The sequence below is a fragment of the Bubalus bubalis genome, chromosome 7 (assembly GCF_019923935.1).
Source record: "Bubalus bubalis isolate 160015118507 breed Murrah chromosome 7, NDDB_SH_1, whole genome shotgun sequence".
In the NCBI taxonomy this organism is placed as follows: domain Eukaryota; kingdom Metazoa; phylum Chordata; class Mammalia; order Artiodactyla; family Bovidae; genus Bubalus; species Bubalus bubalis.
This window is the reverse complement of record NC_059163.1, coordinates 47,065,669-47,087,183: the sequence shown is the minus strand read 5'-3', so window position 1 is coordinate 47,087,183 and position 21,515 is coordinate 47,065,669.

The following is a 21,515-nucleotide window of genomic DNA, read 5'->3' as shown; positions in this document are numbered from 1 at the left end:
CAGATTAGAGGAAGAAAGTCATTCTTCCTCATCTTACTTAATGGGGTAAACAGTTTACCTTCCCAGAAAGTTATTTTGAGTATTCCAAAAACACTGATGCCTGTCACACACCAGCAGGTATTTTATTGGCAGAATCTGTGCTGGCAGAAGAATGGGCCTGGGGCGGGGGGGGGGGGGGGGGGGGGGGGGGGGGGAGGGGGGCCGGGGGAGGGGCGGGGTTTGGTGGTAGCATGGAAAGGAGCCTGGTGGGTCGGATCGAGGTTCAAGAGCTGGCTGACCCCCAACTATGAGAACATGTGTGAGTCATTTACTCTCTCTGGGACTCCATTTCCTCCTATTAATAACAGGTACCATGTATTATCATATTAAAACCTATAATTAAAAATCTGCCTTAGAAATACAGATTTCCAGACTCCCCCCAAAAATCATGTTTCAGTGTTTAAAGTGGGACCTGTGTCTATATATTTTGCAGTACCACAGCCCACGGCCAGTATTTCCCAGGGTCTCCCCTGCAACCACTGTGAGCCATCTGACCCAGGACAGTTTATACTGTTAATGAAGTGCTCTTTCCTGATAAAGAGCATGGTTTTGACTTCCCAGAGCTCAAAACATTAAAAGGTGCAGCCCACGCACCCATAAGGCACTGACACTCAGAAATGCACTCAAGCCAGGATCACATGCAGTACTGAGGACTGGACACATGGCTGGTTGGAATTGGGATGTGCTGTAAGTATACAGATTTCAAAGATTCAGTGTGAAAAAAGGAATGTACAATATCCAATTAATGATTGTATTGATTACATGTTGACATGCTGGTATTTTGCATATGATGGGTTAAAGAAAATATATTACTCAGGTTAATTTCACCTGTTTCTTTTTTTTTAATGTGGCTACTATGAAATTAAAAATTCCACCAGTGACCTGCATGTTTCTGGTGGATAGCATTGTTATCAAGCATAAGGCTTTGAGAACCACATGCCCATGAGGATAGACCGTTAACACGTTGCTGTTATTGTTCAGTTGCTAAGTCATCTCCAACTCTTTGTGACCCCATGGATTGTAGCCTGCCAGGCTCCTCTGTCCATGGGATTTCCCAGGTAAGAATTCTAGAATGGGTTGCCATTTCCTCTCCAGGAAATCTTCCTGGACTAGGAATCAAACCCATATCTCCTGCATTAGCAGGCAGATTCTTTACCACTGAGCTACCAGGGAAGCCCTTGGTAGGTGCCTTATAAAACAATCCAGGGTAACTCTGTTGGTCCTGACCAAAGCTCAGCTCCCAGTTTCCATTCTGACTCCAGGAATTTACAAGTGAAGGCTTAAGAAGGGATTGAACAGGCAGGAAATGGGGATACACTGTTTCCTAAGTCAGTAGATGTTCTTCTTAATGCACATCTCCTGCCTGGATCCAGCTCTTTCTAAAAATAGAGAAGCTTTATCCATTCCCATTATAGAGTCAGACTTTCCCACTCTCTCAACCCATTCCTCTCATTCTCCGCTTCACCCCTTGGTAACCTAATATCAGGCTGTGCCCTGGATGGTATGACAAATATTAAATTAGAATAAAAATTTTCCGCAACAATATCCATTATAGGAAAAGGTGTAGTGAAACTGGGACACTTCTATGTTATTGGCTGTAGCAAAAATTATAACCCCTTGGGAAACCAATGTGACATCATATTTCAAGAGCTGTATAAATGCTCTTAATCTTAGATTCAGTAAAGCCACTCCAAGGAATGTCTCAGAAAGAAGCATTCAACAGAAGCAAGATAAATATATAAAGATATTCAATGCGGCATTATCTATACTACAAAATTAGAAGCCATTTAAACACCTAATCATTGAGGAAGAGTTAAGAAAATTATGCTGCAACAATTCAATATAATAGTATGCATTCATTCAAATTTATAATTATGAAGACTATGTAGAAACAGAAAAATGTTTACAAGATATTGTTAGATTTTATAAAGTAGAAGATGTAAATTTTATGTAGATTATGATTGTGTGTTAACAATTATGTATGCATATGGAAGAAGACTTAAAAGAAATGTGCAAAATGAAATCTCAGTTAGAGTTATTAAAACATAAATCAGAGCAGTTTGACCAGGAAGCTATACTTCTTATGGAATCCAGAGATGGGCTCCCACAGTGTCCATAAATCAAGTAAAAATAAATAATATTTTGTGTGGCTGTGCATAAAATGATTTTTTGAGAAGTTGAAGCATAATTTTCATTAGATTCTCAGAGGAATAATGATCACTTCCATCCCAAATTAACCAATGCTTAGTGATTGTGCTATTATTTTATTGTTTTAATAATTAAAAGAAAGTGAGGCATATCCTCTCCAGGGACTACCCCAAGGTGAATTTATAAGTGGGCTTGAGGGAGAATAAGAGCCTTAGATGAGAATGTGTCTAACTCTGACAGAACTTGGGAGGAGAAATACGAACCTTCAGGAGCCCCCACAGTTTCCCATTTATAACTCTGATCCCACCCTCATCCAGTCCCTCCCATCTCAAAGGTCCTAATCCTTCTCCCTTTAAGGACCCCTCCCCTGCCCCTCCTTTTTCCCTACTCCCTGCTAATGTTCCAGTCAGGTCTACTTATCCAACTTCAAGCGTTTGTAGCCCTCTAACCTAAGAAACTAGGCTTCCCTGGGGGCTCAGTGGTAAAGAATCCACCTGTCAATGCAGGAGACGCGAGTTTGATCCCTGGGTCAGGAAGATCCCCTTGAGAAGCACATGACAACCCACTCCAGTATTCTTGCCTAGAAAATCCCATGGACAGAGGATGATGGTGGGCTATAGTCCATGGGGCCACAAAGGAGTCAGACACAACTTAGCGACTAAACAACAACAACAACAACAATCTAAGAATCACTTGCCTGCTAAATGTACTTCAGGGCTAATGGGGTGCCCTTTGGGGGAATCTTTGCCTCTCAACAGGCTCTTTGGATGAACAACACTTTAGCCCAGTGGAGGATTATCACAGGAAGGTATGAGATACTAGGACAGGACCAGAGGCAGATCCGTGTAAGGATACTGGCTGCTGTCCATCCTTCAGACCACATCAGACCACCACATTCCTTCAGGAATTTGAAGGATTCCTGGCATGTGAGGAACATCATTCCATAATGAACATCATTTCCAGTGTCTATTTCTCTCCTCCAATGAAAGCACATACTAGTCAGGCCCTTTTTAAAGAACCCCTTACAGAAAGACAAATACCATACAATGTCACTTAGATGTGGACTCTAAGGTAAAGTGTTAGTCACTCAGTCATGTCCAACTCTTTGCAACCCCATTTATTGTAGCCCACTAGGCTCCTCTGTCCATGAAATTCCCCAGGCAAGAATACTGGAGTAGGTTGCTATTCCCTTCTCCAGGGGATCTTCCTGACCCGGGAATTGAACCCAGGTCTCCTGCATTGCACACAGAGTCTTTACCATCTGAGCCCATGACACAAATGAATTTATCTATGAAACATAAACAGACTCACAGACATAGAGAACAGAATTGTGGTTGCCAGGGGGAAGGGGAGGTGGAGAAGGGAAGGATTGAGAGTTTGGGATTAATAGATGCAAACTACTGATATTATATATAGAATGGATAAACAATAAGGTCTACTATATAGCACTGCTACTGCTGCTGCTAAGTCGCTTCAGTCGTGTCCGACTCTGTGCGACCCCAAAGACGGCAGCCACCAGGCTCCCCCGTCCCTGGGATTCTCCAGGCACGAACACTGGAGTGGGTTGCCATTTCCTTCTCCAATGCATGAAAGTGAAAAGTGAAAGTGAAGTCGCTCATTCGTGTCCGACTCCTAGCAAGCCCATGGACTGCAGCCCACCAGGCTCCTTCATCCATGGGATTTTCCAGGCAAGAGTACTGGAGTGGGGTGCCATTGCCTTCTCTGACTATATAGCACAGGGGACTATATTTGATATCCCGTGATAAACCATAATGGAAAAGAATATGTATGTTGTATAACTTTGCTGTATAGCAGAAATTAACACAACATTGTAAATCAACCATAGTTCAACAATTGAAAAAAAAACTTTTAAAATAAAAATCCAACAAAAATCTCAGCTTTCAGGAAAGATTCTGATTGTTCTGTCTTGCCCATCTGTCTTGACAGTGTTGGGATTCAGTCATGCTCCACCCCACCCACCCGTTCTTAGTTGAAGGCATCGTTGTTGGTTTTTTGCCCTCATTGATAGCTTGAGGTTGGCAAGATTTTCTTTTTCTGAGACACTCACTCTCAATCCCCCATACAGTCTCCTGGGCTACCTGGAGCTGTAGTCTTGGTCTGATTCATCAGAGTGAGGTTTCTTTCATGCCTTCCATTTAGCCCACTTGCCTGTAAGAGAATAGATGTTCCATAATGGACATATTGAGCTGTATATGAGCTGAATAACAAAGACAAAGAAATGAACATTTCTAGAAAAGTAGCCTGGAAACTCTCCCCTTGAAAACCAGTCGCCAGCTTTCATTTCATTTGTTAATGGCCTCACTTTCCAGCACTTCTTTTCTCCTGATATTTTAGTGGAAGCTTTTTTTCCTATTCCAATCTAACATTTACTCCTTCAACTTTTCTGTCAACTTCTTTTTTTTTCTCCCTGGAAACCTTTAAGCTAGCCAGATCCAGCAGTCATTTTTTCTTCATATATATATATATATATATACACTCCTTTCCTTCTAATTGGAGAAGGCAATGGCACCCCACTCCAGTACTCTTGGCCTGGAAAACCCCATAGACGGAGGAGCCTGGTAGGCTGCAGTCCATGGGGTCGCTGAGAGTCGGACACGACTGAGCGACTTCACTTTCACTTTCCTTCTAATTACAAATTCACCAGCAATCTAACTTTCAGGGGAGGGGATCCCAAACCCCAGGCAGTTATCTCTTGCCCATCCCTGAGCATCTTCCAGGAAGGGCAAGATGATGTTAGACTTTTCTTCAAGATGTGTTTCCATGCATCGCTGTGGTGAGACATAAAACACTCTTCTTCATGTCTGACTTGAGTGATGGCTCTCTAATCTGATAATCTCCCATCTGATGGCAATGAGGGTTTGGGGAGCTTGTCACCATCATCTTGAGGACCCTTGATTGTATGAGAAGCAGTCACTCTTACTTATAAAGAGGACAGAATATAGCAGAAAAATACTGGGGATCAGATCAAACCCTGGCTACTTCCTAGATGCTATGGCCCTTCAAGAGGAAACCAAGCCTCAATTTCCCCATCTGACAAAGGTAACATAATAATGGTGGCTATTTCATAAGTCCATACACATTTCATTGTGACAGAAGATCCATTTTTGTTACCAAATGTCTCTTTTCACTCCATAATCTTGGATTTTCAGCCGGGTTCTTGGCTATCTGAAATAAATAAAGATTATTATTTCCCAGTCTCTGAGGCAGCTAAGTGTAGGCATGGGACAAAGTACTGGCCAAAGAAATTCAAGTGGAAGAGGTATGGGTAATTTCCTGGAAGTGTCTTCAAGGTGAGAATGTGCATGTCTTTATTTGTTCATCCTTCATCTTGTATAAAAGTGGGATGAAATGGTGGGAGCCCCTGTAGCCATCTTGGACACTGAGAAGACTTAGTGAATGAAATCCACACAGGACAATTTAACAAAATAGAGAAGAGCTTAATTCCCTAACATAATGGAGCATCATAACAGCCCTGGATTGTTTGCCTGCAGAAATTAGCAGAGGAGAGAGAGATACATTTTATCTCATTTAAGTATTGTAATGTTTTTCTGTTGCTTTCATCCTAAACAGGACCCTAAATCTAATAAGCATTTAGTACATAATAGGTATCATTAAGAAGCAGTCACTCTTACTTATTAAGAGGACAGATTATAGCAGAAAAATACTGGGGATCAGGCATTTTGGAGAATCTCTCCCAATCCCATCCACCCCCCACAATATAATAGAACTTGCAGATGCACCTTCTGTAATGCTAATGCTTATTGAGTGTTAATGATGTCCCTGGCAAGGTAGCAAGTGCCTTCCATGGAATATCCTCTTTAAAGTTCATAACCACCTCAAGAGGTTGGTACTATTTTAGTGTCTATTTATTTGGCTGCTCCAGGTCTTAGTTGCTGCACTGTACAGGGTCTGCGATCTTCGTTGTGACATGCCGATTCTTTGGTTGCCACATGCAGGAATCTTTTAGTTGTAGTGTGGGGGATCTAGTTCCCTGACCAGGAATCGAACTTGGGCCCCCTGCATTGGGAGCACGGAGACTCAGCCACTGGACCACCCAGTGGAAGCCCCGAGGTTGGCATTATTTTAAACTTTCATTTTTATAGACAAGTGTATTAATTTTCTAGGACTGCCATGATAAAACAATGCAGACTGGGTGCCTTAAACTACAGAAATGAATTTTCTCACAATTCTGGAGGCTGGAAATCCATATCAAGGTGTTCACAGTTTGGTTTCCTCGAAGGCCTCTCTCCTTGGCTTCCAGATGGAAGCCCTCTTGGTGCGTCTTCACATGGTCTTCCCTCTGTGCCTGCTCATCTCTGGTGTCTGAGTCTTAATTTCCTGGTATCATAAGGGCACAAGTCAGATTGGATCAGGGCCTGTTCTGATGGCCCCATTTTAACTGAATCATCTATGCAAAGGCCCTGTCTCTAAATTCAGCCATATTCTGAGGTACTGTGGTTAGAGCTTCAGCATATGAATTTGGGGAAACACAATTCACCCATAATAAAGAGGAAACTGAGTCAGAAGAGAAGTTAAGTAATTTCCCCTAAAACTACACAGTGAGAAAATAGCAGAAGCCTGGTTCCAAAGTTTGGGCAATGAAACAAGTCACGTGTTTCCATTCCATGTTATCATTTCTAATAAATTTGGCATGATGATAAGCCCCCACTTCCCAGAACTCCGTACTTTTAATATTACATATGTGTGCAATCTGTTGTGTCCGACTCTGTAACTTCATGAACTGCTCCTCTGTCTATGGAATTTTTCAGGTAAGAATACTGGAATGGGTTGCCATTGCTTCCTCCAGGGGATCTTCTTGACCCAGGGATCAAGAATGCATATCTTGCATCTCCTTCATTGGCAGGTGGTTCTTTACCAACTGCACCATCTGAAGCCCATTTAATAGCATGTGTTGTTGTGTGTTGTGTGTTAGTCGCTCAGTCATGTCTGACTCTTTGCAACCCCATGGTCTGTAGCCCACCAGGCTTTTCTGTCCATGGAATTCTCCAGGCAAGAATACTGGAGTGGGTTGCCATTCCCTTCTCCAGGGGATCTTCCTGATCCAAGGATCGAACCTGGGTCTCCTGCATTAAATCTATAAACATAGATTTGAGCTTTGGAGGCATAGCTTTGTGTAGTCACCCTTCTCCATTATCTTAACCCTGTTGTCACCTGCTAATGGTCCTGCGGTCTGATGGCTTCAATCCTCCAGGTCCTGGGGAAACGCACCCCCTGGAGCTCTCTGCCCTCTTCATTAGCCAGTGCTCTAGGAACACAGTACTCTAGAAAGAGGCCTAAACATTTGTACAGATGTCAAGGAGAAACTACAAGCTTCCTCCGCTCTGCCTGACTAATGTCCATGTAGGTGACCTGGGAAGCCTGCCACAGCCCCAAACCCCAAGCCTCAAATCCTGCCTTCAATGCAGGAGCCATCAGCGGGAGATGGACAGTAACCCCAGCCCACGGGTCCTGGCACTGTTGTGTACTGTTGCTTCCTCCTCACCCTCCGTGCTGTACCTCTCCAGGCTCTCAGCTTCTTTCCTACTGTCTGTGCCCTTCATGCCTCATTGCCCTGGCACCTCCTTGGGCACAAGCCTCCTTGGAATCTGTTGCTTTCATTGCCACAGTTTGCTCCTCTGCCATGTCTAACTGATCCTAGAAATGGAGAACATAGCTATTGGCTTGGGGACTTAAAAACCAAAGAGAGCTCTATTTCCAGCCCAAGCACGAATATAAGGTTAAATAAAAATAGCTGCTACTAAATATACATATATTAACTCAATGAATCTTCACAGCACCCCTAAGTTATTTCCCTCTTCTATAGATAGGAAACTGTGGCACAGAGAGGTTAGGGAACTTGCCCAAGGCCATACGGCAGAACAAGGACTTAAACCAAAGTAGTCTGTCTAAGGAGCTCATACTCTTAACCATTTCTCCAAGTATCACAATTTTATCTTTCTCCCAGATAGCATGCAGGTGCAGACACGTGCACATACATTCCAAAGACTGTCCTTGGATGAGTCCAACAGGAACCTATGCACCCAATTTATAAGAAAGTTTGACAAATGTAAGATTGCATTGTCTACATACCAATAGACACACCAGTATTTTCTATTCCATAATTGGCAAAATAAGGGGTGATCCCAAGGTCTCAGACCATTCCAGGCATTTTCACGCATATCATCTCATTTATCCTTGCAATTATATTTTGAAGTAGGCACTATTATCTCCATTTTACAGTTAAGAAAACTGAGGCTCAGAGAGGTTAAGCAAATTGTACTGGGTCACACAGCTAATGAGGGGTGGAGCCAAGATTTGAACACAACACTTCAACACTTTTGATATAATGCGGGGTACCCAGGTTACAGGCTAGGTGACCCCAGCACTCATCTCACTACACCACACTGCCTCCCCACTCTGAATGCTGCTGGAATTCTGAACAGGACTGCCAAGGAGGAATGAAAGCAAGGGTGCAGAGTCAGCTTAAAAAGAATATGACATTTACATTAGCTCTAAAGTCTACATTATTGTATTTATATAAACATTCAACAAAATCTGAATTCCAAAATAAAATAGAGCTAATCTCTTGAGTCCCAGCTACCACTTCACCTCTCACCTGCCAAAACGCATCCAGTGAAGAAACTCAACCTGAAACATCTCTAAAGTATTTGTGTTTGAAGTCAAAACCATAAAACCTGCATTTGCTAAAACGCTTTCTCTAAAAATCTATTAATAATGTATGGCCAGAACTTGCAGACAATGTAATTATTGTTTTAGGGATTTGCAACCCAACTATTCTATTTTTGGAGGTTTGATTTTTGCCTAGTGATTTTTGGGTACAAGTTTTAAGGAAGGCACATGTTTATCCATTTGCTGATTCGCCCTGGCTCACAAAGCCAACAAAGATTTAAACCCAAATTGCTTTCAATCTTCCCAAGTACCTCATTTTTATCACAAAGGGACTTGCTACACAAATGATCTGTCGCTCAAGTAGGAATACTCATATGTCAGATGCTGTCAGTATAGTTCCTGGTACTAAACCACTGCCAGCAGTTAAAGGAGCTGAGTTGTAGAAATTGAGAGCCACCGTAGCGGGAGTGGGGAGGGGGCGATGGGGCATAAGGATTTCTGGAGAGCCTCTCATTAAGAAAGCATAAATACAAGAATTCTAACCAACAATTTAGGTAAATTAGGAATGATTCCCTTCTGTGTCCCAGTGGTGTTGTGGAAAAAACACAGAATTATGTGTAGCAGTTATGAGTTTGAACCCAGATTCAGACGTGAGAACTTTGACAAGCCTCTTAATCACTCTGAACCTTGGTCTCATCTTCTGGGCACCTCAGAACTTATGGCTGAGGTTCTTATGAGCTAACAGATTTCAAAATACCTCCTATACATCTGGCACAGAAAGAATATTGAAAATCTTTCATCTTTTAATAGGAAGGATTAAAATTTTCAGAGTTCATCCAGAACTTGAATTTTAAATAATTTTCCATCTAAAAGGGCAAAATCTTAATTTATATATATTTCTCTAGGAACATGTCAGTTAAGCAAAATAAAAAGGGAAATCATAACAGTCTATAACAGATACCAGGAATATCTGAAATCTTTTTCTCAATTTCCAGGTGTTTGCCACTGGAATAACTTGGAGTCAGCCAGCCGTGTATGCTACTTCCTGCCAAAGACTTTTGGGCCATGGGGTTTCTTCACTACAAAGTGAGCAGACCACCCATTCCACTCCCTCACTGCGTATTGCTGAGAAGAGAATGTGTGTTGCCAATGGCCATTGTTAAGTGCTGTTCAATTTGGAACAGCTTTCTAAAGAATGCATCCATCCATCCACCCACTCGCCCACCCATCCTTCTACCCATCCATCCATCCATTCACCCATCCACCCACCCATCTACTCACCCACACATCCACATACTCATCTACCCACCCACCCATTCATCCACTCATTCATCCTCCCTTCCATGCATCCATCCCTCTATTCAGGATATATATGTTAAGTATTTACTGTGTGCCAGACATTACTCTAAACATTGTGGTTAGAGTGGTGAACAAGCAGGTAAGGTCTCTACTCCTATGGAAATTACATTCTGCTGAAAGGAGACAGAAAGTAAATAAGTGAACAAATAAATATATAAAAATAAACAGCTTTGGCAGCAAGACAAATGCTAAGAAAATGGGGCATGATGCTTCTGATCAGGGCTTGGAGCTGGAGGAGACTATTTTAGATAAGTGTCCCAGAGGAGGAAAAACTGAGTCAGGACCAGAATAATGAGCTGGAAGACAAACCATGCAGAAATCCAGAGTTAGAGAACTAGGCAGAGGAAATAAGTCAAGGTTCTAAAGGAAGAAATAGCTTGGGATAATCATGAATAAAACAAAGTTTAAAAGTCCACCCCAAAGCCAGGGTTGAGAGTGGGAGTTAGTTTGAAATGGGGCCGGAGAGGAAGGTCACTTTGCCTGTGAGCCATGGCAAAAGAGTATCCTCAGTGCAATGGGAGGGTTCAAACCCAGAGAGAGGTGTGATCTGATTTCCAGTTGCGGAAAGTCCAGAATCAGGCTGAGGAGAAGTGTGTCCCCTTTCACGTGTGTACTTCTGGTCAGCGTTGCCTTCTTTCTTCCTCTTCCTCCTCTCCTTCCCATCACAACAGTGCTGTTGAAATGGCCATGAGGTCAGGGTCAGTGTACACAATCAGAAGTGTCACTCCCTGTTTTGCCAAAAGTTTCCACTTTTGACTCAGATTCAAAGGATTTGTTAAAAAAAAAAAATAAGCCACTCATTGTATAAAAATAAATAATACAGATATTTATTAGAGATTATGACAACTGAGCAACTGCCCTTTCACTTTTCACTTTCACACATTGGAGAGGGAAATGGCAACCCACTCTAGTGTTCTTGCCTGGAGAATCCCAGGGACGGCAGAGCCTGGTGGGCTGCCGTCTATGGTGTTGCACAGAGTCAGACACGACTGAAGCAACTTAGCAGCAGCAGCAGCAGCTTACTTTCAACATACTAACATTAAAAGAAAAGAGAAATAGAAACAGCAGAGTATACATCATCAAACAGACCAACATCCAAACTTAGCTCGGTTGGTAAAAGAATTCTCCTACAATGCAGGAGAACCAGGTTTGATCCCTCGGTTGGAAAGATCCCCTGGAGAAGGAAACGGTAACTGACTTCAATATTCTTGCCTGGGAGAGCCCATGGACAGAGAAGTTTGGCGGGATACAGTCCATGGAGTTGCAAGAGTCAGACAGAACTTAGTGACTAAACCAATAACCACCACCAGACTTAATCAGCGCTGGGAAGTCCCGTGTCACAGCACATCTGGAGTCTCAACTGGGAAAAGGTCCCAGGCAGCGTGTCCACTCCATGGGCGACATTTCAAAAATTGCAGTTCGGGGTTCCTGCTTATAATCCCAGGATGGATGTAAACGGATATCATCATCAATCTGTGACCAAATTGCAAGCCTGGTTTCATGTTAATGCTGTTTGTTTTGTCTTGTAAAACTTCAGTCAGTTCAGTTCAGTTGCTCAGTCATGTCTTGCTCAGTCAACGTCTTTGCAACCCCGTGGACTGCAGCACGCCAGGCTTCCCTGTCCATCACCAACTCCCGGAGCTTACTCAAACTCATGTCCATCGAGTCAGTGATGCCATCCAACCATTTCATCCTCTGTCTCCCCCTTTCCTTCCACCTTTAATCTTTCCCAGCATCAGGGTCTTTTCCATGAGTCAGTTCTTCACATTAGGTATCCCAATTATTGGAGTTTCAGCTTCAACGCCAGTCCTTCCAATGAATATTCAGGATTGATTTCCTTTAGGATGGACTGGTTGGATCTCCTTGCAGTTCAAGGGACTCTCAAGAGTCTTCTCCAACACCACAGTTCAAAAGCATCAAATCTTCAGTGCTCAGCTTTCTTTATAGTCCAACTCTCACATCCATACATGACTACTGGAAAAACCATAGCTTTGACTAGATGGACCTTTGTTGGCAAAGTAATGTATCTGCTTTTTAATATGCTGTCTGGGTTGGTCATAACTTTTCTTCCAAGGAGCAAGCATCTTTTAATTTCATGGCTGCAGTCACCATCTGCAGTGATTTTGGATTCCCCCTGCCCCGCCACCACCCCCCCCCCCCAAAAAAAAAAAAAACCTTGGAATGTTGCAAAGCCCAGGGCTTGGTTGGCCAGGCCCCTTTCAGGGGCTCAACAATCTCAAGATTCCTCCCGCATCTTATCTAAGGTGCTGCAAGTCTTGCACTCAGAGCAGCAGTCACTCCCAGTCACTCCTAGTCAGGGCAGTGTCCAGGCAGGTTAGAAGCAAGGTCAAAGACCCATTCTGCTTTGTCTCTGAAGCCTAAACAAGACAATTTATTTAATTTTCCTAACACTCTCAGGCAGGACTCTATGGATAATCCCTTCTACTTTTAGAAATACTGGCTCAATTGCTACACTCCTCATGTAACTGCAATAAGGCTTCATATGTATATAGCACTCTGACATTTTTTGCAGGGCGTTCACCATCATTATTTGATTTTACCCAGAGAAGTAAAAACATCAGGCATTTTTTTTACCCTCATGTGACAGGTGAGGTAATTAATGCACAGGGAGGTGAATCAGTATGTGCAACGTCATAGAGCTAGTTGGTGGCAGATTAGAATCCAAGTCCTGACTCAAAGCCTGGATTGCATCTAAGTGGTTCTCAATGGGGCTCAGTAGGGGTGGGGGAGTGAGCAATTCTTTATTATGCTAGACTGTCCCAGATATTGCAGGACATTGTGAATCCCTGGCCTCGGCCTGGAGCAATCATGTGAAAAAGCCTTGTGACAAACAGAATGCTCCCCCCTCATATTTCCACACACACCCTGGGAAGGATTAGAAATGCCCCTGATAGGGAAGAGTGAAGTTTAATCCCCTCCCATATAGATGGGAAAATGAAGACACCAGAAGCAGAAGGCACTTAGCAGCTGCTCACACATTTGCTGTGTATTGTTTAAACAGCTGTCGCCAATACTCTCCTCTAGTCTTATCTGGTAAGCACAAGGATGCTGACCCATGCACACCATTTATTTATTTAGTCATTTGACAGACGGCTCCTAATTACCTTGTAAGGAAGGGTTCTGTGCTCTAAGCTAAGGATGCCATGTTGCGGAGGGACATGGTGCTTGTCCTCTTCTAATCACGGGGAAGACAGGGGTGGAACCCCAGAAGCTAATGAACAATTACAAGGCAAAGAAGTAAATGTCAGGATGCAGTCACTGAAGTGAAGGAAAAATCTAGACAAGGGCACCCACCTCAGATTCGGAGGCACCAGGAAGGAGAGACTTTCAGCATCACAGCTGCCCAGAGCCAGAGCATATTGGAATATAACAAGCTTGCCGTTAATGAAGATGTTTAAAGAGGGAAGAGATCATCAGATGGTTGAGAAAATGTTAAAGGGTTTAAGTGGCACCTGAGAGGTCAATGTCATTGCCAGTCCTGCAGCCGGGGATGTCCATCATGTTCACAGAAGACAACAAAGAGAATGCAGTCACATCTGAATTCTGTAATGATATGTTGATGTACGGCAATAAGGGAACCCGCTGCTAGACCAGGTTATAAAAAGAAATGATCTGGTTTCCCCCCAAAGTGCTTTCTACAAAGTACTGAGTTAAAAAAAAGAAAACTTACCCTTTCCATCTGTTCATTCACACAGGGCGTTTTCTGAACAATATTGAGCATTGAGAGGGGGTTGGTAACCCCCAGGACTGACCAAAAGGTGGGCTTCTGGGGGGACAGGGCAGGGGCAAGGTCCTCTACGGAGGGACTTTTAAAGGGGGCACTGGGCACTTTTTTTAATCTGAGGTAGCCAGGAGAGTCAGGAGAGCTCCTTAGCACCAATTAACTTTGGTCTGTGCTGATCCAGAGAGGTTGGCAGTCCAAACATCAGCAGAGGACAGCTCCTGACAACTCAGTGACAAGGGAGAGTCTCGGGGGACGAGGGTGCCCAAAGACCACAAACGTTGTTCAGTCTTCTGGGAGGTGAAGTGTCAGCTTTCAGCAAGCGTTCCCTCTGTGCAAGGATGGAAAATGGCATCTAGAGAGCTGCTCTAACTGGGTTAAAAGTCGTGTTTGTGCCACTCGTGTCAAAAGGACAAGGCTCAGAAAAAGGAATCAGTCATTGGTCAGGGTAATGATTGTGAATTGCTGATGGCTCAGATTTAAACTTCAAAGGATAAAGCTGTCAGCATTAACTTTTCTTGTTGCTTCTGTATTTTCGATTGGAATTTTCTTACTCAAACTAGATGTATGCCAGATACCTATGGGATAATTAAAGAGTAATATAATGGCCATCAGACTTAGTAAAAAAATCTCTCTTCCCTGCCCATCTTCACGTTCTATTTACCCACCTAAACGCCTCTTGTCATTTCAACTATTCTCTCCAGTTTGGCTTTAGCAAATCCTTTCACCAGTGCCGAACTTTATGTTTCATCAGCTTGTTTTTGATGGAGGGAAGCATTGAGATGAATGAGCTATTCTCTTTGAGGATTTCGATTAATTCATTTTCCGTGTTCGGTGTTCAATTTAGGATTCCAAACATATCTGGTGGTTGTCAAACCATCCACTGACCTCTGGTTCAAAAACTCCATCACATTTAGGAGGAATTTTTTGTTCTTGAGAGCCCCCTTATTTTCAAGAGTTGGTCTTTAAAACTCTGTCTTTTCACATCCACCCTCGCCTCCTGTTTTGGACCACTTGGGTCTCCTCTCTCTCTTGAGCCTCCCCCAACTCCACCTCATCCCACCCCTCTAGGTCATCACAGAGCAGCAAGCTGAGTTCCCTGTGTTATACAAGCAGCTTCCCATTAGCTATCTATTTTATGCATTGTAGTTTATACATGTCGATGCCATTCCCTCAATTTGTCCCACCCTCCATCACATTCTTTCTTAAGATTTCTCCTTCTGTTTTCTTTTATTTCCTTTTTTGTTTCCCCAACTTCACCCAAACTCTACCTGATTTGGACTCAAAAATATCTTTCTAGCAGGGGTCTCTCCTTAGAACATAATTAGATTCTGGGATTCCCTACACTTTTATGTTAAAAATTATTCCTGGTCTTTTTCTAAATCGTATTAGTACTTCGTTAAGCTTTGCTCAGACACACATGGTCCCTTTAAAAAGGTAACATTTAGTACAACATCCCTATAGAAAATGTAACATAAAAGCAAAATGATTAAAAATTACCTAGAATTTTAAAATCTTTTTCTTTTTCTTTTAAGTTTTACATAAGTTTCAGGTATACAGCATGGTACTTCAACTATTCTAGCATTGTAATCTTACTACCCCCAAATGAATATTCTTAACATTTTACGGTATTTCCTTCCAGATACATGAGTGCATCTGTATTCTATGCAAAAACACTTATTTCCCTTAACTTAAAAAAATTAGAAAAGAACACTCTCAGTTCACTGAAATCCAGAAGTGCAGTAGATGCCCCCATAGAGAACTGGACAGGATTCACTCCAGATCTTCAACCAACAGAGCATTTGATGGCTCTTCAGTACATGTGGAGAGTTCAGCTCAGTTTTCTCATGTTGACTGTTCATTAGAATCACCTGGGATGATTGGAAAAAATACAGATGTCTGGGGCCATGTGCAGAAGTTAGGTTTCAATTAGTGTGGGGTGGAGCCTTAAGTGAGTGAAAGTCACTCAGTCGTGTCCGACTCTTTGCAACCCCATGGAATAGTCTGTGGAATTCTCCAGGCCAGAATACTCGACTGGGTAGCTGTTTCTTTCTCCAGGGGATCTTCCCAACCCAGGGATCGAACCCAGGTCACCAGCATTGCAGGCGGATTCTTTACCAGCTGAGCCACCAGGGAAGCCTGGGGTGGAGCCTTAACATCTTATTTTTCCTTCTAAGATCCCTGTATGATTTTAACATGAGGCCAGAGATGAAGGCATCCAGCAGACAAAGAGATGGTTGTAGGTTCTTACACTGTGATTAATGTCAAGGGGAGACAGTGGGAGCTGATGGCTCACCTCTCTGGCTGATGTGGGAATGTGTGCTGGGGGTGATAGGGCACTGGTACTCAGCCTTACACAGGCTAATTGGCTGGAAGGCTCTGATTTACCTTAGGTGATCACTTCATTTCCTCTTCATCCCATTTTTATTTCCCAACAGTAGTCAAATAAGTGAGCTGAGCTCACTTGAGGGCCTTGCCTACCTTTTCTTTCCCAGCTGCTGCTTCTTCCTCTGCTCTGTGGACCCTCACTCCCAAGGCGATGGCTGGTGATTTTCTGGATTGCTGGCTAACCCCTGCGACCTCCTTTGCCATCTTTCTGAAAGACTACTGGCTCTGTCTTATGGGTGACTTTGAGCACTGACTTGACACAGCTATAGAGAAATGTACAAATGAGAGGTTGAAGGGAGCAACATCTTAATTAATCAGATTCTTCAATTTCCAGAGCACTACAGACCCTGTTCCAATTGTAGGAGGGAAGATAATCATAGGAAAATAATCCAATGTCAGGAAACTAAGGAGTCAACAAGTTTCTAGGGTTTCTTAACCAGGAGTCCACAGATAGACTTTAGAGGGTCTATGAACCACTTGAAGGTAAAATGTTGAGCTTATGTGTCCATGTGTGTATGTGTGTGTGTATTTTTCTGACTCTTGCCACGACTGAATGACTAACACAAAACAAGCTCTCTTGAATTAGGACCCATTTGGAAAATATCCTGACCCTGCCCACAGAAACACACACACACACACATACACACATGGACCCGCACACTCAACAATCAAGAGAGTTTAAGAATCACTGTTTCAGGGTGTGTCTTGCTGTGTGGTTCTTACACTCCAGCATCACCTCTTATTCTTTTTCCCTGTTTCTGATATCAATCTGCTTTATGTCTTGTCTCCATCTACTCTATACCTACTGCCCTAGAGCAGGTCCTCTTCACCTTTCACCTGGAAACTGTAAAGTTTCCTGTCTAGACCCTTTCTTCTCTCCCTCCTTCCTGCCTTCTTCTCTTGGCTCTTTCCTTTACCAAACCTCTCTCCCTCATCCAGTTCACTCCTGTCACAGCAAAAAGATCCTCTTGTAAGCTCTAAATTTGATCAAAGGCAGCCTCCAGTTTAAACTGGGTGTGGCAGGCAGTGTTCTCAAAGTACCTACAGAATAAAAATCATGCATTCTGTTATGGGATTTACCATCTCTCATATACTTCATTAGATGGTTCCAACGATCCTCCTAATGTTTTCCTCTATGACTCCACATCCTGGCCCAAGCTTCTGCATCTCTTTGCCTCTGTGTCTTCTACACCCTCCATGTAGAATGATCTTTCCTTGACCTCATGTATGCATATGCTATCCAAACATAGAATGGCATCTCTGCCATGATGCTTTCCATAATCCCGCTCATTCTCTGTCCAATATAATTTTGTCCATCATTGTCTTTATACTTGCATCATCATGATTTATGTATGTGTTTTCACTTCCCTTGAGGATAGGGCACACATACAATTTATCTCTGGATCCTCCATAGGCTCCGGTATAATACTTTGGACAGAATTTTTTGCTCTATAAATGCTTATTTAATATTATTCTCTGCATCAGCTACAACAACAAAACACCACAGGTCTGCTATTTTCAACAACAGAAATCTGTACTCTCCCATTTCTGGGGACTAGAAAACCAAGATCAAGGTTTCAGAAAATTGAGTTTCTAGTGAGACCTCTCTTCCTGGCTTGTAGACAGTTATTTTCTTGCTGTGTCTTCTTCTCTATGCTCAGAGAGACAGAGCTATGGTATCTTTTTCTTCTCTTAAAAGAGCACCTGCCCTGTTAGATTAGGGACCCACCCTTATGACCTCATTTAACCTTAATTGTGTCCTTAATAGCCCTATCTCCAAATATAATCACTTGGGGGGTTAGGGCTTCACCATACACATTTTAGAGAGACACAATTCAGCCCATAACGCCCTCTGTATCTATCTGAAGTACAGATGGACATGGGGTTTCCCTGGTGGTCTAGTGGTTTAGAATTTGCCTTGCAGTGCAGGGGACAGGTTCGATTCCTTGGTCCAGGAAGATCCCACATGCCACGAGCAACTAAACCCATGAGCCACAACTACTAAGCCGGTGCTCTAGAGCCCGTGCTCTGCAACAAGCGAGTTGCCCCCATTTGCCACTAGACAAAGCCTGCACACAGCAATGAAGGCCCAGCGCAGCCAAAAATTAAATGAATAACTAAATCTTGAAAAAATAAGTATAAGTGGACAATCTCCAGTGTGTCTGATAAGGATCCTGTGTCATGGCTGGTTTCTCAATCAACAAATGAGTCAGTCATGTTTAATGTACTTAACAGGGGAAAAAAAAATAACCTGACATTTTAATGTATTGTTTCTCAGACTCTAGTCATTTGCACATGACTCTCTTAATTTTTGTCATATTTTTATAGCAAATGTAGCACTGTTTCAGAGAAGGCAATGGCAACCCACTCCAGTACTGTTGCCTGGAAAATCCCATGGGTGGTGGAGCCTGGTAGGCTGCAGTCCATGGGGCTGGACAGAGTCGGACATGACTGAAGTGACTTAGCAGCAGCAGCAGCAGCACTGTTTACATAAAATCACCCTTCAACTGATTCATGTTTCCACTTAAATATTTTGAAAAATCACCTGTGAAATCATCTATCTAATTATGCTTTTATAATATACATTAAGATGGGAGGAGAAGGGTATGAAAGAGGATGAGATAGTTGGATGGCATCACTGACTCGATGGACATGAGTTTGAGTAAGCTCTGGGAGTTGGTGATGGATCAGGGAAGCCTGGCATGCTGCAGTCCATGTGGTCGCAAAGAGTCAGACACAACTGAGTGACTGAACTGAAGACAGATATGTTACAATTAAAATGATTTGTCCAAAATGCTCAGTACTGCACCCTTCAGAGCCCCACTCTGCTAGGAAGGATTCTGTGTATTTCCAGCCCTATTGAGGTCAGGCTTGGCCATGTGACTGGCAGTGGCTAGGGATGGGTGGTGCTCCTGAGCAGACAATTTACGGGCATTCTCTGGACTTGCATGCTTCCTTCTTCCTGCCTCAAGACTCAGATAAGATTTGGGCTTTAACCTGGTCCTGAAATAAAGAAAACAGGAGGCAGACCTGAAACCAGCTGGTAACTTACATGTATGTGAATGAGAAATAAATGTTTATTATTCTAAGCCACTGAGGGGTTACTGCATCCAAATTTAACCTAAGCTGACTAATGCAATGTCCATTTGTATATTACCTAGAGTCATTTTTAGGATTTGGGGAATCTTACACCTTTTGAGAAACACTGCTGAGTTTCCGAGGGCTTGAAGGAGGAGGCCATTGGCAGTATCACTGTTTGCCGAATGACTCATTGTTTTCATCTTTTGGGGAAATTATTTGAATAGAATGTTTAAAACCTGTAAATAACCCGCATCCTGGCAAATCAAGGACTATAGCTTTCCTGCCACCCTGGGCCCTTGTCCTTGTAGCATCAAGAGCTCAGGATGATGCTTCTTTCCATCACGTTTTAAAAGTGGCCTTTAGTCTCAAGAAGTGGTGATGGAGACTTGGCACTCAGATGACCGGAAGGCATTTTTTTTGGTCTCAAATGCTCCACATTCTCCCACTGACACTTCAAAGACTTCAAAGGCAACTGGACTTTGGGGAGTTCGAGGTCTTTGAAGTGGTCATAGAGTGTGTGGGAATGCTTTTTAGGGCTGGGACAGGTGGATGATCTTAGAAGGGAACCAAAAAGTGTTTCTTCTTGGTCTGCCCGTTACCCTAATCCATGCAACCTTATAAAAATATTAGTTTTCTGCTATGTTAGAATAGCAGTGGTGTAATTCATTAATATTCAGTTTTATAAAAGTTGCAGCTAGGTGAGAACGACAAAATTTTGAAGGCTCTCAGTCTCACGGAATAAAATAGGATCAGGGGATATGATGAAACCATTGGTCATTCCAAGGTACTTCTGAAGGGCCACCGCTGAGAAAAACAACCATCTTTTGGCTTCTCCATTTCTCTCCGTGTTGTGCCCCCAGATAATCATTATCTGCTTTTGCCAAACAGGGGTCTTCCTTCACCCTCTTCCTCTTTAACTCCTGGGCTGCCTGGGACAGTTAACCCCCGCCCCCACCCCCAAACTCCCTCCAGCCCAGTCTTCTGTGAAAGTCTGCTTTCCTGATTCTCTTGTGAACTCCTAGCAAAAGTTTTTTTGTTGTTGTTGCTGGCGTTACCAGCTCACTTCCTTCCCCTTATCTAAACGCGAATGCTCCTCAAAGCTCCTTGGACCCTGTTTGGCTTCTGTTAGGCTCTCTGCTCTGAGAAACTCATCATCCCTACAATACCATTAAAAATTTTTTATTTATTTATTTATTTTTGGCTGCTCTGGGTCTTTGTTGCTGTGCTGGGGCTTTCTCTAGTTGCAGCAAGCAGGGCTTTCGTTGAGGTGCATGGGCTTCTCACCCTGTTTGCTTCTCTTGCTGCAGAGCATAGGCTATATAGGCACTTGGGCTTCAGTAGTTGCGTCACACAGGCTTAGCTGCCCCTCAGCATGTGGGATCTTCCCAGACCAGGGATTGAACCCATGTCCCCTGCATTGGCAGGCAGATTCTTAACCATTGGACCAGCAGGGAAGTCCCTACAAAGTCGTTTTGAGGCTAATTTGCCACCAGCCCTAATTCTTTGCAATCAGGTGATTGGTGCCAACACCCTTGGGTGTTCTACCATCACTCAATATATACAAAACCGTCCCCAGCATCAGTCCAGTGAAACCTGCTTTTACACTGTACATCACACTTCCATTTTCCTTGGAACCATTTTTCATTCCTCCTTTTTCAGGACCTCCATCCAGCCTATCTCCAAGTGAGTTTTTTTTTTTTTTTAATCTTCTTGGATCTTTTTATTTTCTTCTAATTCAACTTCCAAAATCCTAGTTCAGACTCTAGCAACCTCACACCAGCATTCTGCCATCACACATGTAAGATGCCCAGTTTGGCAGATGCTACTGGTTGTCTATTAAATGTCTCTTCTCCCCTCTTCGCTTATTAAAAGAGCTCCAATTATTTGAGGTGTTGCAATATGCTCAGGTAAAATCTCTCCCCTGTTATCCACACATCTAGTTCTGCTGATGAGCACTTCTACCAGGTAAGATTTCTGGGAGAGCTGTTGTTCTCTTGATAAAAGATAATAACCAGATAGCACATGGCTTGCCACACACACACACACGCATTGGCTTCCTACCTTCCTTTTTTCCTAGATAGAATGTAGAATCAATGGATGAGGTTAA